A 12,689-nucleotide genomic window follows, 5' to 3' on the forward strand; every position below is an offset into this window, starting at 1 on the left:
TGCTACTTGGCTAAGCATGGTTTGTGGTTACCCTGGCATTGCCTTCATTCAGCCTGAGGTTTAGTCCAGGTGATAACAACACCCCTACCATTAATTTCATTGGAAAACTATCTGACTTAATGCTGCGCAAAGTGATTTGCCTGAAGTATCTAGTCCATTGAAGTCGTGTGGTAGGTATGCACATCGATGGTATCATTTTCCCCTATACCTTGATTGATCTTGGGTCTTCCATCAATATGATGACTAGGGAGACTATGATTAAATTGAATCTCCAAGGATTATTAAGGAACACCACAATAGTCTTGCAGCTTGCAGACAGATGCACAGTAGCTCCTGAAGGAGTTATTGAGCATGTGATGGTCTCCATTGATTCCTGAGAATACCCTGCTGACTTCTTAGTTCTCCAACCTAATACCAAGTTCAATGGTTATCCTCTCATCCATGGAAGGCCATGGCTAGCCACTACGGATGCTTACATAAGTTGGAGGGCTGGGAATAGGACCATTAAAAATGGGAATTTGTCTAAACAATTGGTCTTGTACCCTCCTTCTCAACCATCTCTAGAGCATGACTTACCTTTATGGTTGGAAGAGGAGGAGGAAGATGAAGTCTACTCTACCACATATTAACCAATCTATACCGTAGATGCTACTATAGGAGGGTGGGAAACCTGATGAATATGACCTAATTGATCAAATCCTCCAGAATCAACCTGCCAACACCATGTCTCTTTATGAGTTAGTAAAGAAAGTTGAAGATAACCCTTAGATAGATTTGTTCCTAGTTGACTTAACTCCTACTCATGTCACAATGATATAATTTGGTCGAGCTAAAACATTGAAAATTAACCCTTCTCCCTCTGCACATCATGAAAAGGAGTTATGTGACATGCTAAGAGAGAATCTAGATGCATTTTCCTGGAGTTATAAGGAAATGAAGGGAGTGCACCCTTTAGTTTGTACTCACCACATTTCCATAAAGGAAGGCTGCAAGCTAGTGTGCCAACCTTAGAGGAGAATGAACCCAACCCCCAAAGACATAGTTAAAGAAGAACTGCAGAAGTTGTTGGATGCAAGGTTCATTTACTCCATCTTAGATAGTGAGTGGGTGTTTTCTCTAGTTCTGGTCCCAAAGAAGAATGGAAAATGGAGGATTTGTGTGGAGTATAGAGAGTCAAACAAATCCATGAAAAGAGACCATTTCCCTCTACCTTTCATTGATCAATTCTTGAATGGTCATACAAGAAAGAAGTTCTTCTCTTTCCTCTATGGATTTAGTGGTTACAATTGGATCCATATCATCCCAGAGGACCAAGATAAAACCACCTTCACTTGTCCTTGGGGTACCTTTTCTTATAGGGTCCTTTCTTTTCAATTATGTAATGCCCCTGCCACTTTTCAAAGGGTAGTTCTAAGCATGCTTGCAGAGCTTTTCAATGACTTTGCAGAAATTTATATGGATGAATTCACTCCCTATGGGTATGATTTCCCGAAGGCTCTCTCTAGCTTGGGGAAAGTATTAAATAAATTCATTGAAATGAACCTATCCCTTAGTCTTGAGAAGTGTGAGTTCTTAATGAATGCAAGGACTATTCTAGGTCACTCAATATCCCAGGAAGGACTGCAAGTGGACCCAAATAAAATTGTTATCATAAAGAGGATCCCTACTCCTCAGAAGAAGAGGGATGTCAGAAGTTTCAGGGGATTAGATGGATACTATAAGATATTTATAAAGGACTTGAGCAAAGTAACGTTACCTTTGTTTAGACTATTGACCAAGGACTCTGAATTTTTCTAGTCAGAAAGATGCCAACAGGCTCTAGAAACCTTAAAGGACAAGTTGACTACTACAAGGCATCAAGAAAGGAGAAAGTGGATGAGTTCTTAATGAATAATCTATTTTACAAGTTTCGGTACCCTAGAGAGCTAGTCACTGATCAGGGAGCTCAATTTACATCACAACTCATTAAAATTATGTTGAGACAGCATAAGATCAAACACAGGAAGTCAATTGTTTATCATCCTCAAGCCAATGGACAGGTAGATGTTACCAACAGAGAATTGGAAGGCATTCCCACCAAGATTGTTAGCAACAACAGAAAACATTCGACTGAAAGACTAGTGGAGGCCACTTGGGCCTCTAATACAACCTAGAAGATAACCACTAGCTTCACCCCTCATGAATTGGTCTATGGGAAGAAGGCTCTTCCCTACATTGAGTTTGAGTACAACACTTTCAGAATGGAAGCATAGTTGGATTTGGATGTTACAAAGGCACATCAAGATAGGCTGCTCCAACTCAATTATTTAGATGAATTTAGGATGCAGACCCTCCTATACATAGAAGTTACTCAAGTACAAAGAAAGGTTTGGCATGACAAAAACATCAAAGACAAATGTTTTCAAGAAGGTGATTTGAATTTTCTATATGACTTTAGGTTCAATGAATTTAAAGTCAAATTGATGACTAGGTGGTTGGGCCCATATCTGATAGAAAAGTGCGATAACAATGGGGTTGTGCAAATGAGGACCACTGATGAAGAAGGTATCCCCTTGCTTGTGAATGGATACAGATTGAAAGCCCATAAAATACCTCTGTCAAGGAAAGAGTTCATCAGTACCATCACAAAAGAAGTGAAGAGGGTGTTGGAAAGAGAAGAAAGGGAGCCCCTTTACATTAGAGCAGAACAGGTAAATTCAATGGATGTCATTAGCACCCACAACATCATTGCCAATGATCCCCAACTTGCACCAAGTTACCTACCTACACAAAAGCAAGCAATCACACATTTTGAGAAGAACTTGAGATTGCTAAGGAATGAAAGCTAGAGCACATGCCAAAGGAGATGGGGCACCCTATCATACAGCCTAAGGATTAGGGAGTATCATTCCCTTGAAAGGATGAGAGATGTAGTAGAAAGGACCCCACTGCATAAAAATGCACCCCAGAGACTCAAAATCAATTGGATTGGTTTGAAACTTAGTCCACCCTTGCTATTGGGTATGCTAGAAGGTAGAAACGAGGAAGAAGAAGTAAATTAGTGGGAGGGAATAGAGAAACATGTAGGGTTTTATCCATAAGAGGAAACTCCATCAACAAAGGCCTGGGATTTCAGGGAGGCCATAAGAGCTATGAAAGATATGGACATAGACGAAGTTGCTGAGAAGATGAGAAACACTTTTAGTATGGGGGTGATGATGAGGCTCATGAATAGGTAAATTATATGGGACTTAATTTCATTCTCCCGCTTGTTAAAATCAAATTTTCTCACATTTATTTACATATTTTAGTATGTTTTTCTTAGTGAGAAGGGTAAAGGTGAGATGTTATGTCATGTGGCCTAATGTGCATTAATTGTAGGATTTGGAACAGTTTTGGGCTAATTTAAGTGCAGGAACTCGAAGTAGATAAGCAAGAGGGATTTTAGGAGATTGCGTCTCCCTCCTTAACTCCTCAATCACTCGAAGATTCCTCCACTAGATCTCATCATCTTGGAGTAACAAGTAGCCAAACAAACCGAGTTCATTGGCAGCCAAGCTAGTTATAGTTGAAGACAAGTCAATCTCGAGTTTGGGAGCCAAGCCTCCCTAATTTTAAGGAAGTCGTTGGTAGCTTCAGTTGTATAAATAAGAAGGCTTAGGGCCTCATTAGAATTTGACTTTCTATGGTAGCCAAGAGAAAATTTCGAGTGAAGATATTGTGACTATTATTCTCATGTTATTTTTGACATTTTGGTGATAATGAAAAGGGTTTCTTTGATCTAGCACTAAGTTGACTCAGAGGGCTGAAGCTCTTAGGTGAGGGACCAACCCTAAAAGCAAAGGTTCCTCTTTTTGTACATGTATCCTTAGATTAGAATCATAAATTAGCTGCTAAAGTTATTTCTGTTTTATTTAATTTACCTGTCTTTGAATGATTGGTTAGTTTTGCTTCCATTAGTTAGAGAAGTAGAACAGTGTTACAGTAGTGAAAGTAAAGACTTCAGAAAATCTTGTGACAATGGCCTCATTCCCATCTCCCTCACAGGATCATGGTTTGAGGGCCCCACTCTCACAACCACAAAAACAGATTTATCTTTTGGTTATTACATAGGTTAGGATTTCTTGTTGAGTAGATCATTGTTAATGATTTCTTAGAAGCACCTGCAAATGCCATTTTGGTTTCTTGAGTTTTCTATAGATTAGAAAACATTTCATTCCATAGATTTAATCCATTAGGCATCAATAAACTAGTTTCTTAAATTCAACTCATCTTTTCCACATTTACATAAACTTGTGCATAAATGAAGAAATGAATATATATTGTTGCAAGAGTTGTTGATCTGTAGGGAGGAACTCCTTCCACTAGACTCATATAAGTCTTCTCCATCTCTTGCCAAATCCTACCAATCACCAATTTCGATTTCTATTTGGTAGCCACCGTGGACAACCACCTTGAGAAAATCTAACCATCCTGAAGAGTTGGGTTGATACTTGGGTAATGTGCACCTTCGCCATACCTTATTCCACCATCGTACACCTTCCCAAAACTTCCTTTCACATTCCCTACCTTCCTACAACTTTGAGCTAAGTTTCCTATAGTAAACTAGGACATCTTGTAGTAACTACAGGAAATCCTATAGCAACTTTAGGAAATCGAGCAGCAGCCCGTTTTAGGTTGTTTTGGGCAGAAATGATTCTTAGAGCCTAGGGTAGGCCTTCAACTTGACCTTCCTACCCCTCAATGACAGCTTTGACCAGTTTTCCCATACCTTCCTCCCCTACAAAATATCAACGTGTTTAGCTTAGAATTTACATTTCTAAATTGAAAACCAAAAGACGCTTTTCTGCAATATTTAGCTAGTGCATGCATACATTGGTCTTAGTAATGTTAGTGTCATTTCCATGCTTACTTAGTGATGAGACCCAGAAATGGGTAATTATATGGGCTCATTTTACCTCTTAATTCGACTTAATCCACCACTCTCATTAGTTTATTGCATGTTTTTTATCATATTTATGCTAATAGAGTGAATTGGGTTAGTCATTATTCCAAAAATTCTAATGTGTGATTTATGCAGATTTTTGGTCAATTTTGAGACAAAATCAAAGGTTTAATGAGCATTTGGCAGCCAAATTTGTGGAAGAACAAGCGAGAGGATTTGTAGGAGGGTGTCCCCTTCATTTATGAGCCCTTACCTCGAATTCTCCATCAAAAACTCGGAGCACAAAGCTAAGGGGCAGCCAAGAAAGTCAAGTAGGACTATTGTTATCTTCAGTTCTAGGAAGCCGATTTCCTTGATTTTAGGAGGACTGTTGGAGGTCTCCATTTGTATAAATAAGAAGGCTTAGGGCCTTAGTTTTGTTAGTTTGATTTTAGCTAGATTTTAGCCATTTGATAGTCTATTTTCGCACTTTAGTGTAGCCTTGTAATCTGCTCATTTTCGAGCTTCTTCTTGCCAACAGTTTTGTGATATAACTATTATTTTTTGATCAATGAAGATGAATCCAGCTTTGAACCAGTTTTAATCTTTCCTAGGGGGCTGCAGCTCTTGGGGTTGGGCCCAACCCAAGTGCCCAATACCTCCTTTGTGTACTTTTATGTTTTTTTATTGCATTTATAGAATAATTTCTATTATTTAGGTTAAATCTTGCTTTGTTACTTAGGTTGTTTTTTATGATTAAGATAGTTGTTCTTGCTTCAGGTTGATTTTACAATTTGATAGCAAAGAAGGTCCAAAAAAAGGCTACTAGGCAGGCCTTAATCCCCTTTCTCCCTCCTTGGGACCATGAATTGAGACCAAGGCACACTTGCTACCACAAAAACACTGTTTTTGCCTTCCAATGCAATTGCTAGTGTTAGAGTTTGAGTTGGAAAAGTTGATATCAGTTGTGTTTTCATGCTTAAATCTATTGTTGCTCAATTTCCATAGCTTTCTTTTATAACCTCCTGTTTATAATGTTTTGTTCATCACTTTTCTAGTTTCTAGGTCAGAATTATGTCAAAATAGAGAAAACTCTATTTTCGTAGTCTTTTCTTGGGTCAGTTTTGGAAAGAAGTGTGCAGAACACCTGTAAGATATTCTAGCCTATCCTTCCTCCATCATACAACCTGCTCCAGTCTCTCTCCCAATATTTCCTTCACTCATTCGCCATACTTTCCCAACTTGCCCTAATTTCTACATTTTTGTGCAACATTGCTTTCTTCATCTTTGAACAAATCCAACCATCTTCATCGCTCCTAAGCTTAGTTTACCAGGTCCTAGATCCCTTAACATCCCTATCCATCCTTTCTTTCCACTTTCCCATTGGTTTTCCACCTTCAACCCTCTAAAAACCACTTTCGTCCTGTTCCTGTAGAACTTCCTGTAGATCCCCTATAGCCTCCTGTAGAAGTTCATGCGAGCGATTTTTCGAAGTCCAATCGTGGTGGAAATTTCTAGAATAGTGCTAGGGACTCCTTAGGTCCTCTCCATACCTTCCCAACCCCCTGCAAATGCCCACTCCATTTCTTTTCGCCTCTAAAACTCTACACAGTCAAAAATAGTTAAAACACAAGCATAATAATTCTGCATAAAAGTGCTCAAAAGTATAAAAAGATGATTTTTCCATATTTTCCTATAGAAGTAGCTTAAACAAATGCATTTTATCTTTTCAATAGTCAATGACATCCATTTCAGTTGTTTACATCTCTTTTCTTGCACAAGTAGGGTTAGTAGGTAAAACTAGGGTTTGTTAGGGTTTGTGTTTCCTTTCAGCTTTCATCTTCTTTCTGCAAGTAGACTAGCCTCTTTCGAGTTAGCTGCCTTCCATCATAGTTAAAATCTTCTTCTAAGAACTCATAGAAGTTGGCTTGAGCTCCTAGCGAACTTGTGCCAGCTAATAAAGTGACAGCCTACAGTAAGAGCTAGTACTTGTGCATATAGCACCTTCACTTCCAAGTTTGTTACGAACTACCGGGTTGATAAAAGTAAAGTAGGGAGTCCCAAGAGTTGCAACATAATTGCTACAATACTGGAGCTCACCATCTTTTTGGTGCCGTTGCCGAGGAAGCGTCAGAGTATTTTGTGATTATTGCTTTTCTTCTATTTTCTACTGCAACCTTCTGCTAAGTAGTTTATTTTAGCAAGAGTAGAGTAGTTGTTTCATTTCAATTCTGTAATTTTAATTCAACAAGAGTAGATTAGACATTTCCTTCTTTCATTTCAATTTTGCAGTTTCAATTCAACAAGCGTAGATTAGAAATTTCCTGCTTTAATTTCAATTCCACAATTTCATTTCAGTAAGCGTAGATTAGACATTTCTTGCTTTCATTTCAGTTCCGCAATTTCATTTCAGCAAGCGTAGATTAGCTATTTCCTGCTTTCATTTCAATTCTGCAATTTCATTTCAGCAAAATAGACTACTCCTTTCCTGCTTCCATTTCAATTCTGCAATTTCTTTTCAACAAAATAGATTAGTCCCTTCCTGCTTTCATTTCAATTTGGCATTCTCATTTCAGTAAGATAGATTTTAGTTAGTTGCAGTTTGTTGTTCAATCTATTTCAGTTTTTGCAGCTACAAGCAAAAAAAGAAACAAAAAATCACCCAAAAAAAGAGATTTCCTTTCATGCCTCGTAGGAACAGAGACAATTCAGGAAAATGTTTGCCCAACACCCCCACTGCTTCACACAGTCAACCTTCTCTTTTCTTCGATGGCTGTGATCAAGAAGAACCCTTAGGTGGACAGCAAGACATATTTGAAGAACGTATAGGGGAGAAGAAGAAGAAAACATCCCTCTAGAGCCCATGGTTGAAAACAGAAATGTTGGGAGCAGTACCTTTTCTTCCAACTCATCCCTTAGAGGTGAATTTGACACTTTGCTGGAATATTTTAAGAGCGAGATGAGGCAGACTCTTTCCATGCAAATAGATACCTTGCGGAAGCAAGAAGAATCCAAGAGGGCTTTGGCCATATTTTGTCCCAGGTGCACTAGAAAGCATCCTAGGAACGAATGTCCATTGTACTCCATAGAAGTGTGTTTTGACTGTGAAGAAGACCATCCTACGAATCAGTGACTTTCCTTGCCCAGAATTAAAGCTGCATATTAGAGGGCCAAAGGAGCCACTGAACCACTCTATTTCATGAACCAAAGGAGGCCACATGGACCCAGACCTTACCAACAGGGAATGCAAGGGACATCCCATACCTATTACAACCCCTATCAAGCCACTTCCATGCCTTCTTGGGGTCTCCCTTCTCATCCTTCCTGGTCCACACCCCCTCCTTGGTTGTATCCATCTCAATACCATGCTCCTCTAGTTACTCATTCGTTGCATTCCTATGCTCAACCACAGCCTTAGTGGAATGCACCTCATCAGGGGTGGAGGCCTTAGTACAACTCTCCTCCCGCTCCTTTGCCTCCACCACCTGCTCAACTACAACCATTGCCTCCTGCTCCACCAAGGCAACCCCAAATACCTGCTCAACCAAACCCAAATCCAAACAACAGGTAGGCTCAGCAAGTATGTAGTGGGGAACCACCATTTCCAAACCTACACATTGGAGTAGCTCAACCCAATTGCAAAGCTGAGGTACAACACTTCCAAACAACTCCTCTTGAGCTCAATGATATTCACCATAGCTCAGGAAGAGTATTACAAAAAAGACATTATATTGATATCATTTAAGGACCACATCTAGCAGAAGAAGATGTAAAAGAGAAGATCAATGAACCATGGGCTGCACTTGATGAAGAGAAGACATTAGAATCAGAGATTGAGAGAGCTCCCTCATGGTTACCATCAAATCCTCCATGTATTCAAGAGAAAAATTAGCAAAAAGAGGAAGATGTGAAGGTCATGATAGAAGAAGAAATGAAGAATGATCCAGATCAACAAAAGGACCAAGGACACCACAACTATATTGAGATATGGTTCTAGAAGGTCACTAAGTTGCAGCAGTACTCTCTTCCTCAACTATGCTTGATCCCTTCAATGTCAAATCATTTGGTTTCTGAAATCCGGGTACATGTCAAAGCATGCATTTCAAGCCCCCGCATCATTTTGTCTCTCATCTTGATGTGCACATGGATCCATTGGAAGTATTCTTATACTTGAAAATTATTTTGTTTTTCAAGTAGGGTAGGGTAGAAGAAAAAAAAAAAAAGGAAAAAAATGAAAAATAAGAGAAAAAAGATATAAATCTAAGGTGAAAACCTCCTTGGAGGCGCCTCAGGTTGGCCCATTAATTGAAAACCTTAATGAGGTGGTCAATGGGTTAGAAAGAAGAGAAAATAAAAAGGGAATAAGATCCTTGGGTGAAAACCTCCCTTGGAGGCACCCAGGGAAGGCAATTAGGGTGAAAACCTCCTTCAGGCGCCCTAGTTGTTTTCAAAAAAGAAAAAAGAATTTCCAGTTGTATTGTAGGTCTACAGGAGAACTTCAGGAAACAACAGTAGGTGCCGAGAAAGCTCTAAAACCAATAACATCACCTATCCTACCATCCCTCACCCTTCTCCATCATTTGTGACATTCTTTCCACCTCATTGTGCTTCTTTTCTGAAAACTGTGTTTTCTACAGGAGGCTCCTGTAGAAATTACAGAAAGCTAGAAATAGACTTCAAAAGCAGTTTGGAGAATAGGGAATCTTCATAAAGGGTTTGTAAATCCCCCTGCAATCTTCAAACCTCTCTCCCATCAACTCCAAGTTTGCATTACAGCCCAAGCTCATTTTTTCCTACTTTCCAAAAAACTGCAGAATGCTCTGATACAAAAATACATAGAGAAGAAATTTGTTTTTTCCCTAAAATGAAAACCGTGCATCCATTTAAAAAATTGTTTCATGGGGAGTTGTATAGGGATGATGGCAACATTCTTAAGCAATTTCAACCAATTCCAGTGCACAATTTCCAAGAAATCAACCTCCATCACCTTTAGCCATTTTTGAATTTTCTCCATATCCGTCCATCCATTTAAAAACCTGTTTCATGGGGATATGCGTATGGATGATAGTAACCTGCCCAAGCAATTTCAGCCAATTCCGGGGCATGGTTTCCAAGAAATTGACCTCTATCACCTTTAGCCATTTTCAGTTTTTCTCGAAATCTGTGCATCCATTGACCACAATTTTTCTATGGGAGGTGCATAATGATGATAGAAACATGCTCAAAATATTTCAGGTCAATCCAGTATATTGTTTGGGAGCTATGGACAAAACAAGTTGCTGTCCTGCAAAAGTCTAGCATCAGCAGCATGAGGGTGCAAATCTGAAGGTTGAAACAAACTCCTGTAGCTTAGATCCAACCAAAGGATACCTGCACAAGAAAAATAGCTACACATCAGACAACAAAAAGCATCTAGCAGAAGGGATATAGGAATGTAGCAATTGAATATGAGCATGCAGCAACAAAAGAACCAAGCAGCATGCATGTTTCAACTTACAGGTAAGTGTCTAAACCAGTTCCTCTATTTGCATATGTATGATTCGAAACTTCATAAACAAATGAAATGGTTGGATTAAGCCAGAAAGGTGGCCAGTTAACTGGACACCCTCAGCTAGTTCGGTCACACTCATCCGGAGATCACACTGCACGTGTGTCTAGTCAACTCATGGAAAAATCTAACAGTCAGGTAGTGGCAGCTGTTTTGGGCTCAAGCGCTAATGATGTCAAGTGATTAACAGGCAGAAAACATACAGTTTCATAATAACACTACAGTGGGGACCAACGGTCTACATGGGGCCAACGTACACTTGGTCAGCTCACCCTCCATCACTGGAAGTCTCCATAAATAGCTATAAGAACTCCTCTTTGAAATACTCTCACCACCTTTGTTTTCATTTTACCATTGTCCCCACAGCTGAAGTAAGCTCTATAACACCTCCATAGCAGCAAACCGGTCATTCTCTACCGTTTTTTAAAACCCTCCTGCTTATCGGGTTCTACAGGAATGACAAACACATTCTATAGGAGCCGGAAGATTTCTACAAGAAAGGCAGAGAACAGCTCTGCAGAAGCAAAACCCAAGATTCTTGTCAAAATTAGAGCTTGAAACGAGGTAGGCTCGGGAAACCTCTCTACATATGACTTATTTGAATAAGGTGGTGGATTAAAAACACAGCAGTGGATTGAAAAAAAGGAGAGTGAAGCTTAAAAGTATTCCTGCATATTTTCCTTGAGTTCTACACAGTTCTCTATTTTCTTCCCTGTATTCAAAACCTATCTCCTTCTTTCTCAAATTCTACTATAAGGAAAATACATGCAACCGTAGAAACCATCCCGTGTGAAAAAAAAATGAATTTTCATATCTATCTACTCTCTGAAAAGAACTTATGTATTTATCCTCTGTTCTGTAAAAAAATATATATATTTTCAAAAGCAGAGAGTCAAATTCAGGATAAAAGCAGTTTAAAACAGGGGAAATATTGCAATTTGATGTTGTAAGGAGAAGCACATAGGAAATTCCTTATTTGGTTTCAGAAAAAGACAAAAATTCAGCTATCCCTCTGTTTCAGTTTTTCCTGCTTTCTCACCTAAGCATTCTTAAAAAAGCACTCAACACACATGGATGCAAATTGCTAAATCTAAAGGAGTTGAAGACATAGGGCACATGGAGGACAAGCTAAAGGAGTTGAGAGGGGAGTTGGCCATGGTAAGGCACATAGAGAGTAGTAAAAGAGCCCAGCTATAGGAAGAAAACGAACTATTGAAAAAGCGTTACAGCAACAGAAAATTCATAAGGGAGATAGGTTGTCCATCTTGGGAGGGCAGCAACAGCAAGAAGGTCCCCTAACATACAATGAAGCAACTGATGACTCAGCAAGACAAGAAAAGGAGAAGGAAGAACCTAAAATAGAAGAGGAGAAGGATGAAGAGATAGAACATGAAGAAACAAAGCAAACAGAGAAAGAAAAAGAGACAGAAGGAGGAGAAAAAGAGGAAGTAGAGGAAAAACAAAGAAAAGGGTCCCTTGCAACTCTGGAAAGAGAGGCAGCAGTTGGTCTCACTGCCCTGAGCACACCAATTAAGCCAAAACAAAAGAGAAAAAGGCAAGCGTCCATGTATTTCAAGGCCAGGAAAAGCACAAGAATTCAAACAAGCAGAATAGGAGGAGCAGTGGAAGTACATGGACAAGAAGGCAAAATTTTATGGCACACATGAGTAGACCACATCAGAAGCTTGGGATGATAGGGAGGCCACCAGGGCCATCAAAGATGAGGAGATAGACTAGTTGCTCAGAAGATGAGCAACACATTGAGTAGGGGGGTGATGATGAGCCCTAGAAGTGGGCAATTATATGGGTTCATTTTACCTCTTAATTCGACATAATCCACCATTCTCATTAGTTTATTGCATTTTTTCTATCATATTTATGCTAATAGAGTGAATTGGGTTTGTCATTATGCCAAAAAGTCTAATGTGTTCTTTATGCAGATTTTTGGTCAATTTTGAGACAAAATCAAAGGTTTAATGAGCATTTGGCAGCCAAATTTGTGGAAGAACAAAGGAGAGGATCTGTAGGAGGGTGTCCCCTTAATTTATGAGCTCTTATCTCAAATTCTCCAAAAAAAACTTAGAGCACAAAGCCAAGGGGCAGCCAAGCAAGTCAAGTAGGACTGTTGTTATCTTCAGTTCTAGGAAACTGAGTTCCTTGATTTACGAGGACCGTTGGAGGTCCCCATTTGTATAAATAAGAAGGCTTAGGGCCTCAATTTTGTTAGTCTAATTTTAG

The sequence above is a fragment of the Pinus tabuliformis genome, chromosome 2_2 (assembly GCF_031772625.1).
Source record: "Pinus tabuliformis cultivar Carrire ecotype Pingquan chromosome 2_2, CPIR1, whole genome shotgun sequence".
Lineage (NCBI taxonomy): Eukaryota > Viridiplantae > Streptophyta > Pinopsida > Pinales > Pinaceae > Pinus > Pinus tabuliformis.